Below are 12,188 nucleotides of genomic sequence, written 5' to 3'. Positions count from 1 at the left end.
GGATTCCAAAGTTTTTCCGTAGGACTAGCAGCCAATTTTTCCTTTTCCCTCTCTCTCAACCTTCACTGCACACACTTCCTGAATGGCCACACACATGGCCAACTGCAACGCCAGGCTCTTCTGCTGATCCCCATGCTAGAGGAACAACAATTCCTTTCACTTTAGGAGGAACAAACCCACCATAAGTAATCTGGTTAATAAAGGCCGTGTACTGAACTACAGCCTTTGTCCTGGTGTCAGCTGTAAATTACAGAGGCACCGTGTCATTCAGGTGGGAAAGAGCTTTAAGATCATCAAGTCCAGCCCCAGCACTACCAAGGCCACCACTAAGCCATGTCCTCAAGTGCCACTTCTACACATCTTTTAAATTCTCTCCTGGGGTGGTGACTGCCCCACTTCCCTGAGCCAACACCTGACAACCCTTTTGGTGCAGAATTTTTTCCTAATTTCCAGTCTAAACCAACTCTGGAGCCACTTGAGGCCATTTCCTCATCCTGTTGCTCACCTACCTGTGAGAAGAGGCCAGCTTCCCTCTTGCTATGATATTTTTTGGAGGGTGGTAGGATCCCCACTGAGCCTCATTTTCTTCAGGCTAAGGAAGCTCATCTCCCTCAGACAATCCTCACCAGACTTGCACTCCAAACCCTTCTACAGCCCTGTTGCCCTTCTTTACACATGCACAAGATTTGAAACCCATCAACAGCCAGAAAATCAATGTCCAGGGAGGAGCCCCAGCCATGTCTCTGTTGTCCTTATGTTTACATCATGGGAAAGGAGAAACTGATCCATTTATTCTGAGGGTAAACACAGCCTTTAATTAGATAAAATAGCTTTCTTATAAAAGTGGTTCTTGGTTGGACAGGGTGGCATCAACCCATTTATTGCTTTTAACAGTGAAGACAACCTTCCTGGTGGGCCATGTGGCAGAGACTTTTAGATGATCTCCCAAAGCTCCCAAAGAGTAACCATGATCATAAAGCATTGACGGTGGCCTTTCATGACTCCAATTGTACATCTGTGGAGGTAAAGATTCATAGTGTGAGGGTAGTTAAAGGAAGTTTAATTCTCTACATGCCCCTCCTAAATAAATTTAATGTGACATTTGCATTCTGCTTTGGGAAGACACCTGATTGTGTTGATAAAAGTGATTAGGGCAAGAGAGTCAATCCTTTGTCAATTATTGGGGGTCCCTAATGAGATCAGTTTTCTCATTTTATTTCCTGCTTATGGATCAACGTTATGCTTGTTGGGTGTAACTGAATTTGTGTCCAACAGCAAAATGAAGGTATTTAGATTTACTCTAACATAATCTTGTACCAAGGTTATATTAAACTGCACAGAAAAATGGGAACTGCTCTAAAACATCTTAACTTGAAGTCTGCATATAGCAAAAATGTTCATTGTTCAAGTATAACATGACTTTAAGTCTTCATTTTTCTCTGGAGTGCACAGTAACAGAAATAGAAAAATGGAATGACCTCAGGCTTTTATTTTTTGTTCTTTTTTTCTTAAGGAAGGAGGGAGGGAATAGTTGATAGAATAGTTGCAAAATAGTTGATAGAAAACCCTTAATTGTGCTCTCAGAAGGTCTTGGATGGGTTCACACCTCATACAAAGTACAAGTCTCTGTAGTTTGTGTTAAAATTAAGAAAGGATGGTTAGGCACGGAAAAAGCCATTGCACACAAATAATCTTGAAAATGAAGTACAGGGTGCATTTAGTATCCATACTGGCAGGGAAAGCCAGTTTAATGCATCAGGTAGGTAAAGGATTTCTTAAAAGATCCAGGAACCCAAGAGCAAATGATAGTAAAGTAAAATGGCAGAAGAAAATCCAGTTTTCACCTGGTCCGGACATTTTTCAACTCTTTAGAAAATAAAGCCTATAAAGCAGAATCCTCCTTGTACCAAAAAACAAAAACAAAAACACAAACCCCCAAACAAACAAACAAACAAAAAAAACCCAAAAAAACCAAACAGCAACAACAACAACAACAAAAAAAAACCAAAAACAAACAAAAAAACCCCCACAAACCAAACCAAAAACAGAGGAGAGGGTAAAAAGGAAACAAAATATCATAAACCGGAATGTGTACAGTCCTGGTCCAAAGGGATTTGTTGCAAAAACATCTTAGTGAAAGTATCATCAACCTTCTTGGGAGACTAGCACTCACAGACAGATTTTTTGGAGTAAAATCAAACATAACCTCCAATATTTTAACTTACTGGCTATTAATAAATGTTTTATAGGAAAACCAGTCTTTATTACATATCATGTAAGAGAACATATGTTTGTATTTTCAAGTTTTTGGGAAAGCAGGGAATGCAGTGAACATCTGATTGAATTACTGACCATTTTCTTGGACATGGGGAGCTAAAGCACTTTGTTTTTTTATAAATAACACTTTTACCTTAAGACTACCTGATATTACACAACAACAGCATCAGAGGGCACTTACCACACTTCTTTCAATGTGTTTGATCTTCATCGTAACTTTGTGACTATGCAGAACTCTTCATAAATATTTAATTCTTATTATTCTGCAGGCACAAGTGCCAGGGAAGAGTCAGAAAGTGACTCATTGTTTCTTAATAAGAGATGAGGACAAAGGAGCTCTGGCGTCACAGTGGGAGAGGGTTCTCAGTGCTGATAAAATCATCCAAAGATGTAAAAAAATTCTGTGGAATGAAAAAAAGTATTTCTTACACCATCAGCAAGGGTATGTTTGAAGAAACAAGCACAACCGGTCTACTCCATAATAACAAAAAGAAATGGTAGCAGTAAATTAATTGTAAAAACAATAGGAGAAATTGCTTTAATCTTTCAAGAGCTTTACCCATGATATCATGGATGGAAATAGGAAGAAAACAGTATGATCACACACTAAAATAATTGATTTATCATTGAACACTTGATCCAAAGTAGAGCCATTCCTGAGCCCTTCTGGTACAATTTAATTGACTTGTGTATATGCTCACATTTGTCTGGAATTTGTCTTCACTGATTTGGTGGCCTACAGCAAATTTACCATAAATGGTTAATTTCAGGATGGCTCTGAGACAGTACCAAGTATTAGCCCCACCTTCTGAGTTTAGCTGGTTAAACAAGAGCAGGTGCAGTGACAGCTATGAAGATCCTGCAGGAAAAACTGGTGAAAAGATATTTTCCTGAAGTGAAATATGCTTGAGGTTTTCCATCCCATCCTCTGGGTGAGAAGGTTACACTCATTCACCCAAGCCACATACAGAGATGGCTGAGCTGTCTATGACACTGCATGGGAAATTTATTTACTATTCCTTTTAAAGTCAGTAGGAACCCTTTTAAAAAAACAAACAAAAAATACCGCAATCGACCAAAAAAACAAAAAAACCCCAAAACAAAACCAAAAAAACCCTAAACAACAAAACAAAAACAGCACAACAAAAAGACCAAACATGGTCTCTCTGCAAATGGCAGCTGGTCAGTGGCTGTTGCAGGACATCAGCCACCAGAGCAGGCTTTGTCTCCTCAATGCTGCCTCTTGTGATGTGTTTAAATGTTCTTGAAGATGACTTCGAGATTATTTTAGCTACCTTTTTTTTTCCCCAGAGTTTGTGAAAGTTTCCACCCCATAAATCAATAGAGATTTTATTCAAAAATGGCTATTTTAGATATTCAAATATCCTCTAATAAGGATGTTTGAAAAATGACTACTCATAATTATGTCAGCCTCTTTGGTGTATCCTCATTACTTGACACTTAGTCTCCTTGCATATGAAGGTTTTCCTTTTCTTTGCATACCCTGGTGTTAAATTCTGTCTTCAAGCAGAAGTTTGAGCAACAGCCCAGGAGATAAATGGTCTGGTGTACATTGCTAGAGTAACCATATATTTCTATTTTTGTTTGACTGGGCTACATTTTGAGTTGCAGCACCACCCCTGAAAGTGATGTCTGATGCGTGACAGTTATTGTTATGAATTGCTTTTGCAGATCTTTCAAGCCTGCAGGATGCTATCAATCCTCAGGGAAACCACTGAAGGGTAAATTCTGCATCAGTTCCCATTTTAATTTTAAATTAACAGTGTCTTGATTGCGTGGAGCTGCACACTAAATGAGCATCCACAATTTCATGAAAAAAACCCCCTGTTGTTCCTGGCTTTTGTTGGTCCTGCTATCATTTTTCCTGCACCAAGAGGTCAGTGCTGCAGAGTTTAACCCAGCTCCTGGGGATTTGCCAAGTGCTGCTCAGGGTGAAGGGGGGATTGAACATGGAGATGCTCCTACCTTCACGTGGAAGGAGCAGGCATTTTCTTTTACAGCCTCACTCAGCCACCAAGAAGGTTATTAGTCAACCAAGAAGAATGTGACTGAAAGCAGGTTCTTCCCTATTATTCCCTACAAAACAGATCAAAAACTGTGATTCTACAGCTAATGCATGTATCTAGTGTTTCCTGAACCTGGCATTAGCACAAATAGAGCACCTTCATGCTACTGTACCATCTCAGGCGCTGCATAAAGACGAGTGAAAATCCTTCAGGGTGGATTAATCCTCCATGTTCAAATCAGCCCTTCATTTGTTTTATGTCTGCTAAAATCCTGATTCAGTATTCAGTTATGATTTTAATTCCTGATTCCTGATTCAGTTATGCTGCAATATCACCAAAACTCACTGGGTACTGCTGCTGCATGACTTTGCTTTGGGCTGCTGTGTAACCTTGGAATGGCCACCAAAATCAGAAGAAACTTGTCCTTTTCAGGGTGCATTGAAAATACAAATATTTGTAGCATTTCAGGGGGCAGAGAGGCCACAACAACAACAACAACAACAACAACAACAACAACAACAGCAACCTAAATTGCCTGAGCTGTTTTACCAGCCAAGAGGGTGGCAACTTTGGGGGCAGATCACTAAAATCTGAAAGGCTGTGTCAGGACAGTGGATGAGTGCTGAGAGCAGGGCCAGGCAGGCAGGCAGGCACATTGCAGCCTGTCTGCAAAACTCCTCTTTGGCTCAGAGAAGCTCAAACCTCAAGGAGAAGGTGGGGGTTGAGTGATGCCTTTGGTCCTGCATGGCCTGGAGCTGATAAGGGAAAGCATCCCCAAAAGGATCCTGGTGACATCCCTGCCCTCCCTGCTGCCTGTGGCCTTGCTGCTGTCCAAGAGATAGAAATTGCCTTTATCACCCCTGAATAAAGAGCACTGCCTCTTTCTCTATCTCACAGCCGTTCAGGCTTCCAAATTTCTGCAAAAACAAGCAGTAAAATAAGACATAAATTCAAGATACTGCTGTTTTATCCCCTGAGCAATGCCAAAAGAGCTAAAAAAGGCATCACAAATATCTGCCTGCAAATGAGAACGCTGTTGTGCCAGTTCTATGATGCCAAGGTGAAGCTGGTTTGAGTCACTCCTATAACTTACACAGGCATGGCACAGGCTTTTGACGCTCATTATCTTTTCACACCACCAAAGTTATAATCCTGAAAGTGTGGATCTGCCTTATTATCCTATCTGTTCTTGGAAAGAAGCATACTATGTAAGAAATCTCAAAAATGAGGTACAGGAGGGAATCTGGGCTTATTTCACCTGTAAAATTTGGTAACTTTTCTGAGCCAGGTTTTGTGTCTTAAGACTAGACTGCCTAATATAAATAATACTCCCATAAATACATAAGAAAAAGCTTTTTCCCCATTTGAAATGTGTGTTTACTTTGTAGGAGAGGTGTTTACTTAGTGTCAAGGCGATGAAGATTTGAGCTTTGTGAGCTCAGGATGAACTTCCCACTACCTGCTGTGGGGGCAGAAGAGGGTCCTGAACTTCCCACTACCTGCTGTGGGGGCAGAAGAGCAGCACCCAGCTGCTACTTTCTTTCACAGTAAAATAACAGAAAGGGGACAACTGAAGAGGATAGTTGCGTTTTACTATGTAAATAAATATAATAGATCTGGAAATACAGTATATTTCGCCTATCTTGACAGCTTTGAAGACTAAGATTTCCAACAGGAAATTATTACTGGTCATGAGGCAGTGTGATTACCAGCAAATTGCATGTAAGTAGCCTATGCTCTAAAACAATCTAAGTTTAATTTTATACATATAAGTGTATATATATAGGCACTTAGCACACTGAACAGCATCAGTTGGTGCTCTTTCAGTGAAGAAAAATGCAACATTAATAAGTGATGAAGAAAGAGATTTCTGTCCTGGTGGACAGAACTTGCAAGATGGACAGCCTGCAGGATGGGCTTTGGAAAATCAGTTTAATTTTCCCTGCCCCTTTACCTTTGAGTGATGGATTAAGCAATAAAGTTCATCCATAAAACGCCTTGCAATATTGATTACTAGTCCTGCTGCAAAATGCACCATGATAAAGATGGTCTGCTGTTTTCTGGGGGATTTTTGGTTTTTGTTTGTTTGTTCGATTTTTTTTGGGGGGGAGGGGGGGAGTGTTTGCTTTGTTTTGATTCTGTTTTTTTTTTTAATGTAGGATAATCATAATAATTTTGATTCCAGATAATTCTGCCCATTTCAAAGAGTATTTAAAAGCTTTTTCCCCCCCCTCATTCTCTACAAAACCATTATTTTAAAATTCCTCTCCCCTTTAAAGCAGGCTATCAGAGTGCTTTGCACATGAAGGATACTATTGACATATTCAGAGGGATATTTTTAGCTCAGTGGGAAAAATAAAATCTTGGGAAAGGTCAGCTCTTTCAGTGCGCTAATTAAATTTCTGAGGAAGGAGATTTTGTCACGATGGTGACACGCGGGCTCGCGGGGACGTCACGCAGCAGCCTGGGTGAGAGGGGCTGGCAGGGGTGGACCTGCACACCTGACACATCATCCCTGAGTCAGGCAGCACCAGATTTCCTTCCCTGATGTTTTCATTGTGGCAGGGATTTTGCAAAAAGAAGTTTCCCGTTGGTTGATGGCAGCTCTGTGCATCCTCTCCGGGAGCAGGGTGTGCTAAGGGAGGGATGGGTGCGAGGTGGGGCCATCAGTGAAGCTCTGCTGTCCTAACTGCACTTCTAACACAGCCTGGGATGAAAACCCCGAGGATTCAGACTGGAGAAAAGCAGGAAGTTTTCTACAAAGTGAGTGGTGAGGCTCTGGCACAGGTTTCCAGGGGAGCTGTGCATACCCCATCTCTGGAAATTCTGCAATTTCCCTATCCAGGCTGGACAGGGCTTTGACCAACCTGATCTAGGGGAAGATGTCCCTGGCAGTGGCAGGCAGAGTGCAACTGATCTTTAAGGTCCCTTCCAACCCAAACCATTCTATGATTCTGTGATTTTGGAGGATGGATTAAAATCTAAGGTCACTTTTAAAGCAAAATGATGCCAGCATGACCACAGGCAGAGTTGGGACTTGACACATCTTGGTAACAGCCAAGCATTCTGTAGAGCCTGAAATTTCAAAGCTCTGCACAGTGGTGATTATTGCTTGACAGTAAACAGCCACCTTCTCCTCTCTTCAGGGGACAAAACCTGCTCCAGTGGAAAAATTAAGAACATGCTAAGTAAGATATTTCAAATAACTAAGCTTCTTGAAAACTGACTTCTGGTGGATATGGAGAACGAAAACTGCATTGTGTTTTCTGTGGTAACTCGCTGTCTGGACAAGGCAAGGCACAGACCATGTGCATCAGGAGATTTGTGTCTTGCAGGAGAGTGAAAGGAGCAGCTGGGAAGCAAAGCAGTGGCTCCGCAGTCACCTGCAATCTGACAGGTTCTCCCAGGTTTGGATCCCTTTCTGCACCTGCCAGGGCATAAAGAATGCCATCAATTTGTTACAAAGCCCTGTCAGAGGAGGATGTTCCTGCAAGATGAGCTGCCACAACAGGCACAGATGAAAGCAAGAAGAAATTCATGTCAGATCTATGTGGAGGTTAAAGACTTGGAATTAGCACGCCGGACAAGATTTCACTTGGAGCAACCTGTGGAAAAAGCAGGGAGGGAACAAGAGGAAGATGCCAGGCTTGGTGAGGCAGATCTGGGTAACTCATCCAGACAAAAAATTCCCACCATGGCAGACTGTGGGGAAGGAAGCAATTATTTTTACACATATTCCATCCCAAGCTGTGGGAACAGCTTGTGTGGCTCGTGGGTACCTTGAACTTGGTTTGCATAAAAGTGGCACCTCCAGAAGAACACTCAGGGACCACCCCCCTCCACTGAGCAGAGGAAGAGGAGCCAGCAGGACACCATAGAAATCTGTGTGGTGGTGACCATCTACTTAATCTGTCTCTCTCTCTCTCTTTTCTTTCTCTCTCCCTCTGTCCCTTTCTCTTCCTCACATTTACTGCTACATAAAATCCATACTCTTGGCTTCAACTATGGTCTAGTTCTCACCTTAATTCCAACAGAGGCATCTTTTAATGATCAGATCCTAACGCTGTTTCAGAATTAGGATCCTAACATTATCCAGGGTATTATAACAGCATAACAGCATGGATCCCCATGCGGGATCCCTTCCCCAACCTGCCACCCCTGCACCCACCAGTGATTGCTGCCTCATTCAACCCCCTGTCCTGCTGTGGCCACTAGTGCCCAGCACAGCTCCATCCACCATTCCTGGCCAGCGATGAGCAGAGCCTTATTTTCCCAAACATGTTCACTGATCTCCTGCAGAGCCCTGTGGTGGTTTAGCAAAACCCTCGTGGCTGGAGACAGTTTTGGTTGGTTTACCAGAGGATGGCACAAGGGCTGTTCACCCTCCCAGCCGAGTCACTGTCACTTCCCAGCAAGTGTGAACCCGTCTTCACGCTTCCACAAGCAGACAGGGCAAGTTGCCTGCGTTGTTTCTGTTCAGTGGGGGATCCATCCTCCAGGGCGGAACTGTCACCGTCTTTCAAGACTCAGATTTTAATAAAAAAATCCTGCACAAAGCGTCTTAACTCTCAGCTGAATGACTGCTTTGAACAGAGCAATTAAGAAGATGAAAGGGGGGAGGGTCGCCCCGTGTATCTTGTTGTCATGTGCTTCAGGAGAGCTCCCGGGGTGGGTGTGAGGAATCCACGAGCAAATAAGTCTGTGCAAGAAGATCAACAGAGTTAAACCTGGGTGCTGCAGACCCGGGCCGAGCAATGGGAGGTTGTGGCTGAGGATCCCAGAGGAATTTGCTGGGACTTCATTTGGGAAGATTATATTTAGGATCATTAATTGCCTATGAAATCCTTGAACGCATCGTGTTTAAATTCAGATTAATTGCTCCAATCTGCAGTTAATTTCAGAGCTGCTGTCAGTGTGTTCTCACCGACACAGACGTGAAGGAGGCTTCTGAATAAAATGTCTATGGCTGAGCTTTTGCCCCACAAATGAGTGAGCAATGCTCCCAGCATCACGTCATTGGCCTCTGCCCCATTTTCCGCAGTCTTTTCAGGTTGGATGTGCAGAGGAATAGCAGCCCAGCATTTCTGAGAATGCTTCATGGCAGAGATAATTACATGGTGAAATGCAAACTAACAAGCTGCATCTACTTAGTATTAAGGATTAATGATCTCAGCTTTAGTCTTTGCTCCCCTGCAGGGTGGCACATCTCAAGAAAATCATGCTTCAATAAATACAAAAATTGTGGTGTGTAGCCTATGCAGACTGTATGTATAGAAATAAGATTCTTACCCTTCTCAGCCATCATCAGAAGCTGGACCTAATGTTCTGCAGCTTCACTTGCCTGAGGCAAAACAAAGGTGCAAGTTAAAGAATCATGTCATCACAGTATGGTTTGGGTTGGAAGGGACAATAAAAAACATCCAGTCCCACCCCTGCCAAGGGCAAGGACACCTTCCACTAGACCAGTTTGCTCCAAAGCCTCATCCAGCCTGGCTTTGAGCACTTCCAGGGACAGGGTAGCCACAGCTTCTCTGGAAAATCTGTTCCAGTGTTTCATCACTCCCAAAATCAGGATTTTTTTTCCCAGTATCTAACCTAACCCCATCTTATGTCAGTTTAAAGCCATTGTTCCTTGTCCTTTCACTCCAGGACCTTGTTCAAAGTCCCCCTCCAGCTCCCCTGGAGCTACTTTAGGCACTGCAGGGGACTCTAAGATCTCCTCAGAGCCTTTTCTTTTCCAGGCTGAACAACCCCAGCTCTCTCAGCCACCACCAGACTTGCTGTGACACAAACCCTGCTCTGCTCTCTGCTCTCCAGGACTATTTATCCCCATTTCCAAGCTTCACCAGCCCTTTCTCACAGTTCTTTGTGCCTATATTCCAAGTGGTGAGATGATGGGCACCGTGAGGCACACCACACACCCAATGCTTTCCTCTTAAGTCCTTCCTTTGCAGCCAAGACGTGGTGTTTCACCCAGTTTGGCTGTGACCAGCTGTCTCTGGACCCTCCCTCTGAACCAGAAAACACTGAATAGCCTGTCTCCTGGCTCCTTTGGTCTCATTGGGATAATTTCCCAGCCACCTGGTGATGCTGGGCTCCTCTGGAGCACCCTGGAACATGCTGCGTAAGTGGCAGGATGCAGCAAGCTCAAATGGCAGACAGAGGCTGGGGCCTTTGCTGGCCAGCCTGCTTCAGTCTAGCTCAGTTTGTCTTCACATCCAGGTTTTCTCCAAAGTTGCACTACAGGAGTAATGTTGCAGAAGGGAAAATGTGGTTTAATAGAGCATGTGCAACACGGGTTTTGAAAACATCTGCCGTCCCCGTGGAATTTCTGGTGCATCCTCTCTCTCTCTCTGTGTGTAAAGTCTGCTTCAGGTTATCATTTCCCACAACCAGAGGATGGAGATCCTGTCCCTCACTCAGTTTGATTTCAGTTTAAAGAGACTTGACACTTCAAAGCAAGCCTCAGTCTCTCTTTGGGGTGGCTTGTGTTGGACACTTACCAGAGACAGCACATCCAGCAGTGCTCCCACTCGGCTGTGAGCTGGGAAAAACTCCTCAGAGTGTGAGCTAGGACCAGAAATGCAACCAAACCCTCCATGTAAGGTTGTTTTTTTTTTTGTAGAAGCTACTTAAAACCACTGTTCTTTCTTACCTCCCTTCAGTTGCTGCTGCATGGTGTGTTTTATTTCCCTGAGTGTGGCTCTGAAGTGCCCCCATGGCAGGCTGTACACTCATCCAACTGGCAGAGCTTCCCTCCACCAGCTCAGTGGGAAATGGTACAAGCCCTCAGACGTACTGACACATCCAGCTTAATCATCTTAAGCCTGTTTGAGCAGGAAAGAACCCCAGGTGGGATAAAAGACAAAACAATATTTCTCCATGCAGAGAAAGAAGGGTTGCCCGGGTCATGGAGGCACGAAACACCAGACCTGCCTGGGATGCCAGATTTTGGATTCCCTGAATGAGTACCTACAGCAGAAGGGGATCCCTCCTCTCCTGGAGCACAAGCCACCTTGTCAGGCTGGCTCCCCAGCCAGGATATCTGTATTCTGGAAATACACTGAAGGTTTCTTATTATGTCGTTTCTGTGGCTGGTTGTGTGAGTAAATCTTGTAGTCAGGCGAAGCGTGAATAGTTTGGCACATATAATTTACTCAATGTATTCAGATGCAGTGCCCTGAATACTAAGCACTGTTCTCCCATCAGTGAAAAAGATTGATTTTTAGTGTTGGGGGCTTTTTTTTTTTCTCTTTCTTGGCAGACAGAGGGGGTTATATGTAAATCCTGCTCTTGTGTATGTGTATTTGAAACTGTAGGATTCAAATAAATAGATCTGGGTTGTTTTTTTCTTTTTTTCTTTTAGAAAAATAAATTATCCCGACTTGCAGTGGCACAACTGGCCTGTTGAGTCAGACTCCAAGGGGAAATATGGGAGGAAGAAAAAAGGCAAGTCTGGACTGAGATGGAAGGGTAGTCTCTTGAAGAAGGCTGGAGGAAACATGTCCTGTCCTCCCAGCCCTTGGAGGTAGGACATCCAAGCTTTTATCAGCCCCTGGAAGGCAGTGCCCAGTCTCTATCCCCCATGCCCAGCACTGCTAACCATCATCAGTGACTTCAGAAAGGCTCTGCTCCCACGACCACACCTGGCAACACTTCTGCTCACTGTCCCTGGGGAACAACTGGAAACAAGTCTGTGCATCCACACCGACAAGTGGAGGGTGTTTAGTATGCAGGAAGCTTCCCTCCTATTTTCTTTATTTTCTTTTTCCTTTTTTTATTCTTGCCTTTTTTTTTTTTTTTTTTTTTTTTTTTTTTTTTTTTTTTTTTAGAGAGCACTGTAACAGTGAGCAGCTATTATGGCACAGCCTGTCAGCTGTAGTG

At 43.5% G+C, this 12,188-nt stretch overlaps 1 long non-coding RNA gene across 1 annotated transcript in view; it reads right to left on the bottom strand.

Annotated features, from left to right (window-relative positions):
* Window positions 1-788: 788 nt before the first annotated feature.
* LOC135291508 (uncharacterized) overlaps window positions 789-12,188 on the bottom strand; it is a 28,289-nt gene continuing 16,889 nt past the window's right edge. The window contains exons 4-5 of the long non-coding RNA XR_010354320.1: window positions 2,459-2,678; window positions 789-1,015 (exon numbers count right to left, since the gene is read on the bottom strand). This is a non-coding gene — a long non-coding RNA (uncharacterized LOC135291508). The remainder of the gene's footprint in view (window positions 1,016-2,458; window positions 2,679-12,188) is intronic.

Source organism: Passer domesticus, chromosome Z, assembly GCF_036417665.1.
Source record: "Passer domesticus isolate bPasDom1 chromosome Z, bPasDom1.hap1, whole genome shotgun sequence".
Classification (NCBI taxonomy): Eukaryota; Metazoa; Chordata; class Aves; order Passeriformes; family Passeridae; genus Passer; species Passer domesticus.
This window is presented reverse-complemented; position numbering and strand designations above follow the sequence as displayed.